Below are 13,852 nucleotides of genomic sequence, written 5' to 3' on the forward strand. Positions count from 1 at the left end.
TCCCGATGAACACGACGCATTCCGTTGCCTCCCCATGAACACGACGCATTCCGTTGCCTCCCCATGAACACGACGACGACGCTGTTTCTCCGTTCCGACCCAGCCATGTACACGAGCCCTGGCCGTACGTATGCGCGAGTAGGCGTTCGAGACCCCGCCCGTATGTACACATACGTGGCCGTATTTTCTTTCTTGCACCCTGGCCGCTGTACGTACGTGTACATGCTACGTGCGCGCCTCTACTACGACACGTGCGCGCCTCTACTACGACACGTGCGCGCCTCTACATCGACCAGTATGTACGTACACGTTCGCGACCAGAATGACAACGCTACGTACGCTTCGACCAGGTGGGTCCCGACTGTCAGGCACTTCCTTGCCTGCGAAGATGTAGCTGGTGGGTCCCAGCAGTCAGGGGGCGAATCGTTTTTTTTGCCCGGACGCACTTCCTTGCGTGCGAAGATGTAGCCGGTGGGTCCCAGCAGTCAGGGGGCGAATCGTTTTTTTTGCCCGGACGCACTTCCTTGCGTGCGAAGGTGTAGCTGGTGGGTCCCAGCAGTCAGGGGGCGAATCGTTTTTTTTGCCCGGACGCACTTCCTTGCGTGCGAAGATGAAGCTGGTGGGTCCCAGCAGTCAGGGGGAAACGTTTTTTCCGCGAAATACAGTGGCCCGTCCGGTGGGTCCCAGCTGTCAGGTGGAGGAATCATTATTTTCCGCGTAATAAGGAGGCACTTCCTTGCTGCGGCCGTGGACCCAGCTGTCAGCCTCTCCACGTACAGTCCACGTCCGATGGAAGTCGTTCCTTGACCACGTTGACCAGGCCGCGCCGAGAGCACCACGGCGGTGGACGACGGCGAGGCCTAGGAAGGGGACGACGCGGAGCCGGGGAAGACGCGGCAGTGGAAGCCCGCGCGGAGAGGAGTACGAGGGTTCACTGGTTCGGCTGCGGTGTGAGGCTGCCGTCGCCGCAGGGCCTGGCCAGCGGTGGGAATAGTAGGGGCGGTGAGGCCTCCGCGGCAGCACAGCCGGCCACGGGAGGCAGGAGCATGCGGCACGACCGGCGCTGCTTTGGGCGGCTGGAGCAAGAAGACCAGAGGTTGAAGAAGCACTACGGCCGTTGGATGGACATCGTACGGTCACTGGAGCTAGAATCGTTCATATTGACTAAGTTGACAAAGCCCTCCGTCCCCGTCAACTTAGTTGGCCCACAAGTCATCCTCCCACTATGGTGGGTCCCAGCTAGCAGGGGGTATTCATTTTTTTGTGCGTAATAAGGAGGCACTTCCTTGCGTGCGAAGATATAGCTGGTGGGTCCGACATGTCAGCGGGGGGAACGTTTTTTTCGCGAAATACAGAGGCCCTTCCGGTGGGTCCCAGCTGTCAGGTGGAGGAATCATTATTTTGCGCGTACAGTCCACGGCCGATGGATGTCGTTCGTTGACCACGTTGACCAGGCCGCGCCGAGAGCACCATGGCGGTGGACGACGGCGAGGCCTAGGAAGGGAACGACACGGAGCCGGGGAAGACTCGGCAATGGTTGCCCACGCGGTGGGGAGTACGAGGGTTTACTGGTCCGGCTGCCGTCGCCGGAAAATAACAGGAGGTGTGGGTGAGTAGAGGAATGGCCTGGCCAGCAATGAAGTAGGGTGGGGCGGTGCGGCCTGTGCGGCAGCACAGCCGGCCACGGGAGGCGGGAGCAGGCAGTCCCACCGGAGCTGGTTTGGGCGGCTGGAGCAAGAAGATCAGATATTGAAGAAGCAGCACGGCCGTTGGATTAACATCCAACGGTCACTGCTGCTAGAATCGTTTGTGGACTAAGTTGACAAAGCCAAAGTACACGTCAACCTAGTAGACCCACAAGTCAGCCTCCAAATCTGTCCCAAACAGCATACAGCCCGAAATTTCTAGCCAGATTCAAATTAATTTTAAATCTAAATATACCTTAATTTAAATTCAATGAAATTTTACCCGCACAAAAACAATGAAATTTAAAATATCAAAATCCGAAAGAAAACAGTATTTTGGAACTAATTGCCTGTTTGCTGTATTTTTTCATTTTACAGCCCATTTATTATTACTTATAGCCCATTTCTTATTACTTATAGCCCATTTTCTGGGCAAAATGCATCCCTCCTCGTCTTGAAAGATTTCCGGCCCAGCAGGGCGTAGAAAAGCAAGTAGGCCTACGTTGGTTATTCTGCAAAAAACAAAATAGCTGGCTAGCCATTTTCAGAAAGGAAAAAAACAAACTGGGCTGGTCATGTGCTAAACATATGAAATAAAAGCCTGGGCTAGACGGGCCACGGGTCCCGCACAACCCAGTTGATACCCTTCTCCGTCCCGAAAAAACAAAATTACTGCGCGCGCTGCTGGGTCCCTACTGTCATCCTCACCATGTACAGTCATCTCCTTATTCCTCTCGGTTGTTGACCATGTTGACAACACCGGAGGGCGGCGCCGCGGCGAGCGAACCAAGGCGGAGGACGATGGTGAGGCCTCGGACGGGAACGAACAGGAGCCGGGGAAGATCACAGCCAGCCGTGGGAGGCGGGAGCAGGCGGTCCCGCCGGCGCTGGTTTGGCTTTGGCGGCTCGAGGAAGAAGAGACTGAAGAAACGCGACAGACGTTGAATGTCAATCCAACGGTCAAGGTTGGCACAATCGTTTGTTGACTAAGCGGACACCAAGTAGCATACTTTTTTATATATAGGAAGAAAACTGCGAGGAAAATGCGTTCGTCTGCCGTCCTCCTCACAGGGAACGTTCGCCACATAAGTGACTAGCACCCTTGGTTTTCAACCGAGAGGTCTTGGGTTCGAGTCCCAGGAACTCTCAATTTTGTCCTCCTTCCTTCCTCGCAAAAAAAGGGAAAGAAAATCAAAGACTTGGGAAGGCGTACAGAACAAGCTAGTGTACCAGTAAAGAGACGTTGCCGAGTTTTAGAAAAAAGAAAGACGTGCTCCTGTAGCTGGTTCGAATCCAAACCTAGACTATGACTATATATGGTGCTATGCTACTCTGCAAGTAATGAAACTGACATATCCAACGTTCGCTTCTCCTCTTCTCTACTTACTCTGCCTAGCATCAGAAGCTCTGGCCGCAGCAACCATGTCCGCTGGCTGCTCGTCCACCTGCTCTTCAGCAGGCAACAACCAGATATGCGCCAAGTCGCCACCCGTACCATCGCCTGTGGGTCTCATCACACCCCCGCCGGCACGCGCACCGCAGCCGATTGCTCATCGCAACCCGCTGCCGTTGGTGTGGTGCCACTGCTGCAAATCACGCAGAGTCATCCGTCGCGTCTCAACCACAATCCGCAACCCTGGCCGAGTCTTCTACAAATGCCCGAATCATGGGGTAATAATATGTTTAAGTGTTGTTCTGCTGCTTTCAGTTGCTGATTTTTTTAATAGTTTGGTTGATGATCTTCCAATTTGATTCGTGCAGAAAAGGGAAGATTCGTGTGATTTGTATTTCTGGGAAGTTGCTGATGTGGGGGAATGCAACTACGCTGATTATTTGGTTAGCCGAGGAATCCCAATACCAGCAGGTTGGGGTGTTGGACAAGTAACTGAAGGAACGCAGAAGAGGAAGATGCAGAGCAGAAGGTTAAAGATGCAGTTCCTCTGATCATGGCCAAGCAACAGCTGCTGAACGGCCTTGACAGCAATGAGGAGATGAAAGAGCTTGTGAAGATAATGGGCAAAATCGATGTGCTCTGTAGGATGATTGTCTCTTTATTTGCAGTGTATGTAGCACTCGTGATGTATTCAGTGGCTACGACATGAGCACTTTGCTGAAACTAGTAATGAATGAAACCTGTGTAGCAGGCTGGGCGTAGTGTTGTGAACATCTAATGATTTCTATTAACGGAAATCAGGGGGTATCCCCTTTTGCTCATATAAATAAATAAATAGCAGAGGCCCTGTCGGGTCAGCTTTGTTCTCATTCGAAGACGTCGAGCAAATTGCAGTCCAACAGCAAACTATGTCATCAAATTCAAGTTTCACAGCCAAATATGAGTACAACTAAACAACAATGTCATCATGTTTTAGTTGTCATACAATCACCAAACACAAATCAGCATACATAACAAGTGATGTTCTCACAGCAAAATACTAAACAACATGTTCATCAGGTTTCAGTTGTCATAGCAAACACAATTTCACATAGTAGATAAAAAAACGTCTTCTGACAGGCAAATACGACAAAAGCAATGTAATCATCATCCGCAGCAGCAGCGTCAACATCTTCGCCATGTGTATCAGTCTGAATCGTAATTCCCCACGGTGTCATCTTCTTCTTCGTCCTCAACGTCCTCGAACGTTGGCTTCTTCTTGATCAACTCTTGTATGTCCACAGCACGACAGGCAATCTTTTCGCCGGCGTCATTGACGTGATGGTTCTCAAAGATATTAGGAACATCTGTGTTATCTTGTACATCAGGAGCAGTGTAAGCATCATCTTGTTGTGCAACTTCATTAAACGAATTCCTCTGCTCAAACCTTTGCAATACTCTCCAGTCATCGCTACGTGCAAATGTGTCTTCCAAGAAAAATATCTGTGTTGCTTGATTTGCCAAAATAAAAGGCTCGTTGGTCTGGTACGCCGCCTTGACATTGATGGATTTGAAATAATCATCAGCTCTGGGTTTTGCGATCCTGGAAAACAGGTTATACCAACGACAGCACAACAGAACCACACACCGATGATCCTCGAAACTGGAGATATACTGCAACTGAACAATGTCTGTTATGTTAGCATACATTTCAGTTGTCTCTTTGTCATACGTATCCGTGCTCATGATGGCACTGTTTTGTGTCTTCCTGCCTTCGTCTCGTGCAAGGGTGTTGTAGCGCACATCTCCAACAACGCAAGATTCATAATGTCTTACCCGAGTATCAGGACCCATTGCTAGTGAGTAAAGGGCATCATCAACTGCCTGCCCATCCTCCCGCATCTTCTTAACCTATGGTTAGAAAATAGACAAGCTGATCATCTTATGTACTCAATATATTAAAAAAACTGACAGTGCACTTCAAAAGCTTACATGGTTCTTGAACCATTTCGCAAATCCTGCCATAACCAGTTTGTCAATGTTTCTTGGATTTTGCGGCAGTAACTCCTCTTTGTAGATGCTGCACAACATAGTGATCGCGTCAAACATCTAAATATATAAGAATGTGCTGCAAGTTTAGTAGATTACGATGTATAAGCTGCAGTACTGCACTTACTTGATATAAGGTAGTATCTCAGGACAGTTATTCAACACATACCAAACCATTTTGTCCAAATCTTTAGGTTTGTCCTCTTGTCGACTCTTCCCTGTAACTCGAACAGAATAATCGAAAACATTGAGCCCGGGATTGTCTTCACCCACCTCTTTGCTAAGCTGATCAGCTGTTTCAATGTATTTTGAGCAGAATGTCAACGCTTCTGTAGCAATGTAGGCCTCTGCAATGGAACCCTCGGGTCTAGCTCTGTTCCTAACATAGCCCTTGAAAGTGCCTAGCCGCCTTTCAATAGGGTACATCCAGCCATACTGTACTGGACCTCTAAGTAGTGCCTCATCAGGTAGATGAACAGCCAAATGCACCATCACATCAAAGAAGGCTGGAGGATATATCTTCTCAAGGTCGCATAGGATAGTTGGTATCTTGTCTCTAAGACGCTCCAAAGCATCTATCCTGATATTCCTACTGCAGAGTTCCCTGAAGAATTGTCCCAACTCTGCAACTGCTCTGTATAAGTCAGGGCGGCCCAATCCTCTAAGGATAACAGGTAAAACCCTTTGAAGTAGGACGTGGCAGTCATGAGTTTTCAACCCTTGTACCTTGTTTCCATCTGCACTGACTCTCCTTTCAGGGTTGGAAGCAAATCCATGTGGGAATCTCACACGTGACAGGACCTCGCAGAATTCTTTTCTTTTTACCTTGTCCAAGACGTACACAGCTGGTGCCATATCCCGTGGTTTACCTTCATCTTGCACCTGCAAATCCTTTCTGATACCCAGGTGTGTCAAATCAATCCTAGATTTTAAGGTATCTTTCGTCTTGCCTTCAATATTAAGAAGTGTGCCGATAATGCTGTCACATATATTTTTCTCGATGTGCATCACATCAAGATTATGCCGCAGATCCAAATCTTTCCAATACTCCAAGTCCCACAAAGTGGACCTGCGGGTAAACAATAATCTCTCTTCTACCCTGCCACGCTTCCTTTTCCCGCTACCATTACCAGGATGGTTTCCTGGTGTAATATGCCTGACCTTCTCTAATTCCACTTGCAACTCATCGGCGGTGAGCCTCTTTGGCGCATCACGGTTTTCATGCTTTGCATTGAACACATGTCTTCGGTATTTTCTAGGATGCGGCTTGTCCTTGGCAAGGAAACGGCGGTGTCCAATGTAACAGATCTTGCTAAGTATTGCGTATGACAGCGGATTCCTGTCACAGCGAACACATGCATTGTAACCATGTGTCGTTCGCCCTGACATAGTGCCCAAAGCCGGATAATCATGGATGCACCAAATTATAACAGCACGCAGAAAGAAATCAGCTGGTGGGCTGCTATATAGGTCTCGAGTGAGAACACCCTTCCATAGCTGTTGAAGTTCCTCCACAAGAGGCTCCATGAACAAATCAAAATCCTTTCCAGGACTTTTTGGACCTGGGATGAGCAAGGCCATCATGTAGTTTGATTCTTTGGTGCAGACATTTGGAGGCATGTTGTAAGGGATAACAAGCACTGGCCACATGCTATATGTGGCGCTCTGGTGGCCAAATGGGTTAAATCCATCTGAAGCTAAGCCAAGTCTAATGTTTCTCGGGTCAGCAGCAAACTCTTTGTGTTTATCATTGAAGCTTTTCCACTCACTACCATGAGATGGATGGCTCATTACATTCTGATCTCTGTACTCCTGGTTCCTAGAATGCCACAGTACATCCTCTCTTGTTTCAGCATCATGAAACAACCTCTGCAATCTTGGTGTAATTGGAAAATGTCTCAGAACATTATGAGGAATCCTCTTCACAGCATCGCCATCTTTCCATCTTGATGATTTGCATTTCGGGCATTCACTTAAGTTGGCATAATCCTTCCGGAACAGAACACAATTATTCTTACAAACATGGATCATATCATATCCAATTCCAACTGCACGAAGGAAATTCTTCATTTTACTGTAGGTGTGTGGCAGCTCAGACGCATCTGGGAAAGATTTGCGGAAAGCAGCCAACATCGCATCGAATGATTTGTTGGTCATCCGCTCAGATGTCTTCACCTGAAGAAAGGTGACCATAGCTGAGAATACTGACAGCTTATTTCCTGGGGTGACAGCAACGTTGCATTGTTCCAACATGCGGGCCCACCGTTTTTCTTCTGCAGGTGAAAGTTCACGGAATGCACGAGCATTTCGTAGCATTGTTTCAATGTTGGTCAAACTCACTGGCTCCGCCACCACCACCTCCTCCTCCTCTTCCACCTGAGCATCAGGCAGATCAAGATGGTGATCTGCTGCTTCCACGTAGTCAATAACATTGACGTTCACAGCTTCACCATGATGAACCCACCTAGTATATGTGACCGACATCCCATACAAGTGTAGATGATTTTGCACAGTTGACTGGGGTCTTGTAACTGAATTCATACAACTGCTACACGGGCAGAGCACATCTGATTTCGGACCACCGTACTCAGCTCTGATAAAGTTCATGAAGTTTTCAACCCCCTCGACATATGCAGCGGAGAATCTTCGAGCAGAAGTTATCCAAGTCATGTCCATCTGTTAGACATACAAATTAGTTCTTCTACTAGATATTACAGGAAAAACATATATGCTTTTTTATGAAGTCCAGAAAAAAATACCTAGGTCGATGTCTAAAGCTATGGCAAGATATTTGGACGAGCAGATCTAAGTAACGAAATATATGTAAAGCTAATTCAGCAAACAGATTTGAGTGCCAAATTATGGCAGGCTGTTTCAGCAGTCAATGAGGCCGAGCACACAGCCATCGAACTATCGAAGGCCATCGCAGCAACAAAGATCGAGTATAAAACGGTGTAGAGCTATTTCACCTAACAGATTGGCTACTAGACCATGGCAATCTACGTCACAATAAATATATGGCAGGATATTTTAGCAACTAATCGGCCTTGGCATGCCATCTCAGCTAAGCAGATTGAGTGCAGAACAGGGCAAGGAAGCTTCTTAAGCAGAGCATATTGACAGTAAACTACTTCGGCAAACAGTGAGATTAACAGCGTCTATCAGCTAACATTCAGCGCTACACCGACATGAACGGGGCCTCAGTCTAGAATGCGCGTACCGTGGGAGAAGCTGACCGCCGTGCGTCTCCACACGAAGGTCGCCAGCGGTGGCGGCGCTGACCGCCGTGCGCCTCCACAAGAACGTAGCCAGAGGTGGCGGCGCGGCTAGAGGACGGCAGTCTACGAGAGCGTACTGTGGGAGCGAGAGGATCGCCGAACCGCGGCGCCGACGTATCGGCGCGGCGGGGAGGGCGGCTTTGGCGGAGCGAATGGGGTGGAGGGGGACAGGGGGGAGGGGGTTTGGGGAATATTATTGGCTAGTTAGCCGAAGGGCGGTTGAATCGGATTTGGGGGAATTTTTGGGTGGGGGGGGAGGATTTTCGCGCGGTGGGCGCGGGGAGTTTGGCGCATGGTCGGTTTCTCCAAGTGCAGTCCCACGTGTCAGTGAAGAGGCAAGCCGAAGCGCGTTCCATTTGCGTGAGCCGTGTGCAGGACCGAACGTGTGTGGGGTGCAATGCGACCGCGACAGGAGTGCTGTGAGTGTACCGCCTTTTTCCTTTTAAACTAGGTGCTTCGCCCCCTCAAAAAAAAATTCTTGCTTCGCGCGATCCATCGATACTACTACTAGTAATCCGGTAATCCCGACTAAAACGGCGCGGCCGGGTCTTTTCCCACGCGATATGCTGGGAGGTTGGCTTAGTTGGGTTTTTTAGGACGAGTAATGCTACACCTATGTAATCCCAGTTACGTAATTAACATAATGTGAAACGTGTGAGATTTGTCTCGGTTCAATAAAAAGCAGAGTTGGTGATGATGGTGTGCATGTCATCCTGCAATATAGGCCGTCCGATCTATATCTAACGGATAGGAAGGAAACTATGACAATTACCCACACTTCTCTCCACATTTGCAGATAAGGCTTTCCCTCGTTCATCCTTTTCTCCCACAAGATCTTGATCTTCCGTGCAACTCACGGGCATCTTGCTAGTACTCCTACAATATGTATATTATTGTGAAAGTTCATATACACCGGCCGAGATTAATGCAAACACGGCAGATTTTCATTACATTTCGAACTTTTATAGGACAAAAAAATAAAAGAAACCCGACCCTAAACCTATTCTACGGCGGCGACCGACGTCCTCCATCTATGATCTCTATGTACGGGGGCGGGGTTCAAGACCCGTGAAGTGAAGGTGCGGTCTCCGGCGAGGAAGAGTAGAACACGGGATACGGACCGGCCAGTTGGCACACCATGCCCTGCCGCCTCCCATGCCCTACTCATCCTCGGAGGAGTCCCCGATCTCGGCGGTGCCGGACGTTGGATGGCGGCAAGTAGGACGTGTGGCTGACGGTGCTCCCGTCGTCGGCCGCCAACGTGGCCACCGCTTGTGCGGTCGCGTCCGCGTCCGGCTACGCCGCTATTGCTTCGCGAGAGGCGACTTGAGCGAGGGCGGCGACCTCGAGCTTCATCCTCGAAGACAAGCTCTCCCGCAGCGCGTTCGCACTTGCGCTCATGGCGGATGTGCTGCCAGGTAGGAGGACGATGAGCTATGGTGTGGAGGTTAGTTGGGCGTTGCCGCTTTAAGTAGCGCATTCCGGTGAGGCCAAGCGTCCGGGTGCGTCATTAAGTCACCGGAGTTGGTTCCTCGGGCAGCGAGCCTCTTAATGATGACAAACGAACGGAGGGCATGAACGCGGGCAGCTGGCACCTGCTGGGAACGCACCGCGCGACGGCGCGAGGGACGAGGGTTTTGGTGTGCCAGGGTAGTCAGCTGCGGTCGTGGCAATGTTGGAGATGCCCTTTGCTCACATGCGATCCCCGCATGTCATTGAAAAAGCAAGACGACCCGGCATGGTCTCAGGTCCAGAGGATGCAGTTGGCCATGCTACACCACTCCGCGGATGCGTCGCGGCGCCCCGTGCATCCTCGACGAGCCGGGTGTTGGGGTGTGTTTGGATTGTGGCCAAAGTGCACCTTACCAAAATTTTGGTCATGACGCAAAGATTGGTCTTTGTTTGGATGGTTGCCATTTTTTTGGCATGCCAATGAACTCTAGCCAACTCTAGTTCATTTTTCTTGCCAATGTCGGCCAAATCATGGGCAACCAATACCTCAACCAAAATTTTGATCATGACCCAAAGATTGGTCTTTGTTTGGATTATTGCCATTTCTTTGGCATGCCAATGAACTCTAGGCAACTCTAGTTCATTTTTCTTGCCAATGTCGGCCAAATCATGGGCAACCAATACCTCAACCAAAATTTTGGCTACCCAATACTTTGATGGGGCAACCTTGGGCACAAACCAAACATACCGTTGGTCGTGCCACAGCACTAACGCCACCCTCGGCACACTGAAACCGACCGTGTCTAGCGACGATATGAGCGTGTCGCTCACCGCGGTCGCCGTGTCCAGAGGCGGTGCTGGAGCTGCGCCCCGTTGTTGGCCCCAACGACCCACATGAACGGTTGTCGGTGGCGAGGAGGTCGTGGGCCAGCTCCTCCATTGGACTAGTCTGCGCTACGTCGTCCCAACGGGTGTGCCCCACATGTCGGTTTCCCTGTTTTCCCGGCCATATTCGAGCGTCAGTGCTCCGCGTTGCGCATTAGGCCTTTCACTATGTAGGCCAAGCGAGACAACTTATTGTTTATTTGAGCCGTTCAAGTATAATCATGTGGTGTTTGCTTATTTCTCATTCCTCTCCAACCCTCTTCTCCATCGATCATGTCGCCCTCCAGTCGAGTCCATCCTCCCGCATGCCTCATTTGAACATTCCGCCGAGTATCATTCGCATGTACCCACCCTAGTCCTCTTTCAATAGATCTCCGGACCCCGAGATGAAATCGAGAGGGAACGAGTGGGGGCACGTGATACCTAAGGCGGATTCAAAATTTTGAACCGGTGATCATAGCATCCGCAAATCATATATAAAGGGTATTCAATGTTCGTTTCGTTTTTGAACGTACAATATACTCCCCCTATCCTTTCTAGTTTACATATAAGTTTTATGTGTAGTCAAAGTATCTCTACTTTGATCAAAAAGGTATCAACATTCAACAACGCCCAATCAATATTGTTAGATTCGTACGTACTCCTAGATTTGTACTCGAGATGGTTTCCAATTTGACTATTGACAAGATTAATAGTACATGAGATGTATAATGTGAAAATTATATCATTGGAAACTCCTTTCACATACGAATTTGACCGTATGCTTTGTGTAAGTTGCATGTCATATATTATTACTCTAACATTTGGTCAAAGTTAGCCTCGAAAAACGCATTAGACCCTGTATGCTTTGTGTAAGTTGCATGTCATATATTATTACTCTAACATTTGTGTAAGTTGCATGTCATATATTATTACTCTAACATTTGGTCAAAGTAGTATAGTGGAAGTGGATCCTCTGACGTAGGTATCCCTACCTTACCCTCCCTTTCGGTCACTTACTGGCGGACCCCATGCTTGCTAGGCCCCGCATGTCAGTTACTCAATGGGTTCGGCCACGTCAGGGGATCCTCATCCATAGTATACTCCCTCTGTTTTTATTTACTCCGCATAAAACGGAGGGAGTGGTGATATAATAAATGACGTGGGCGGGGGGGGGGGGACGTCGGTTTGCTCTCAACTGCGGTCCCACAAGCGAGCGAAAATGCAAGACGAAGCGCGTTCCATTCGGTGAGTGACGTGGAGGGTCCAGTGTGCCGGGCTGCAACGCGAACGCGACAAGAGCGATGTACAGTCAAAACCGATTGACCGGTCGTCACCGGAACCACTATTCACACCAGAACCTTCGCTGCTCGGCCTACGCCAGCCACTGCCCTAAAACCACACGAAATCTCCAGCCCATTCCCCACCTTTCGATCCCCTAGCCCGCATCAAGCGTCCCCTAGTTCGCCGGAAAGCCATGGTGCGCCGCAAGATCACTTACTACAAGATGCTGACGCCGGAGCGCCGCGCAGAAATCGAGACGGCGGTCGGTGCCACAGACCTCCGTTCCCAAGCTCGCTTTGCGGCGAGCCAATCCCCGAGTTCTCTGGAGCCAAGCTACGAGGAGGAGGAAGCCGATCCAATGTTCATGGCGGAGGTCGCGGCGCAGAAGGCCCCCGATGGGTATGAGACGATGGACGTCGACTTCGTGCCGGCGTCCGAGTCCCCCATGGTGCAGGCGGACCAGCGGTTCAACATGGCGATACTAAAGGAGGACCGGGAGGCAGAGGCTCAACTCGACGCGGAGCGCGTGCATGCCACTGCCATCGAGGCTCTCCTGCAGGCGGAACCGGATGTCGTGGATGTGAACCGGGCGGCGGAGGCTCAACTTGAGGCGGAGCGCGCGGATGCCGCTGCCATCGAGGCCCTCCTATAGGCGGAACCGGACGTCCTGGACTTGAACCAGGCGGCAGAGGCTCGACTCGATGCAGAGCGCGCGGATGCCGCTCTCATCGACGCCCTCCTGCAGGCGGAACCGGACGTCCTGGACTTGAACCGGGCGGCGGAGGCTCAACTCGATGCAGAGCGCGCGGATGCCGCTGCCATCGAGGCCCTCCTGCAGGCGGAACCGGACGTCCTCGACTTGAACCGGGCCGTGCTCTCGTCCGTGCACAGCACCCGCACGTTCCGCTTGAACGAGTAGCTGGAGGCCGAGAACAACCACGGTGCGGAGACACACATCGGCAGCAACGGCTGGTTCGCGCCGGCAGCCAAAGACGACGAGGCCGTCTCTTTCCGCGAGCAGTGATAGTTTTTCTTTATGTTGTTGTTTTTATGGATCTTTTGCTATGTAAAAACATATATTTGTTATGCAAGTCGCCTGACTTGGGCCAGCCTACCATTTCAGGCGGTTGGATGAATATCCTACGTCTCCTAACCCTTCTTTCCTTCTTCCTCACCTCTTCTTCTTCCCCAACAGACCACCGCACGGGCCGTACGGATACTCCCCAACATGTGGTTGGATAAACATACTCTATGAACGAAAATTATGTGTCAGCGATAGGATGGCTGAGTTTGGTTTGTTCACATGCGACGGCACGTGTCAGTGAGGGTGCATTCCCTTGGTTGGGTTTGCGGCGTGCAGGAGCGACTGTGTGAGGGTACGGTGCGACCGCGGCGTGCAGGAGCGACCGTGTGAGGGTGCGGTGCGACCGCGACAGCCGTGCGCAAGTGTACCTCCTTCTCATTTTGAAAACTTTCGGCAAGCTTGGCAAAAATGTGTGGCGAAGTTTGGCAATGCAAGGCCTAGACCCAAACAGGATAAGTACGTACGTACTAGGAGTACTAGTGTTAAAAAAGAAAGGCGGGGTTTTCCTTCGCGGGATTTAATCGATACAAATCCTCGTTTCACGTGTCAATTAATGCATATTTTTTTCTCCAAAGACCAAAGGCTAACCACCTCACTCCTCATCGCTTGATTAATGCAGCGCCATGCAAACCAACCTTCTCACTTCCGCATGCATGCAGGGGATATTAATGTCCTTGGTTGCTAACCCCATCAATTTTGCCTCGATTAGTGTTAGTGGCCCTTTGCAAATTGTAATTTTGATATACTGGCCTTGTGTACAAAAAAATGGAGGTAGTAAGTATAT

The sequence above is a fragment of the Triticum aestivum genome, chromosome 2D (assembly GCF_018294505.1).
Source record: "Triticum aestivum cultivar Chinese Spring chromosome 2D, IWGSC CS RefSeq v2.1, whole genome shotgun sequence".
In the NCBI taxonomy this organism is placed as follows: Eukaryota; Viridiplantae; Streptophyta; class Magnoliopsida; order Poales; family Poaceae; genus Triticum; species Triticum aestivum.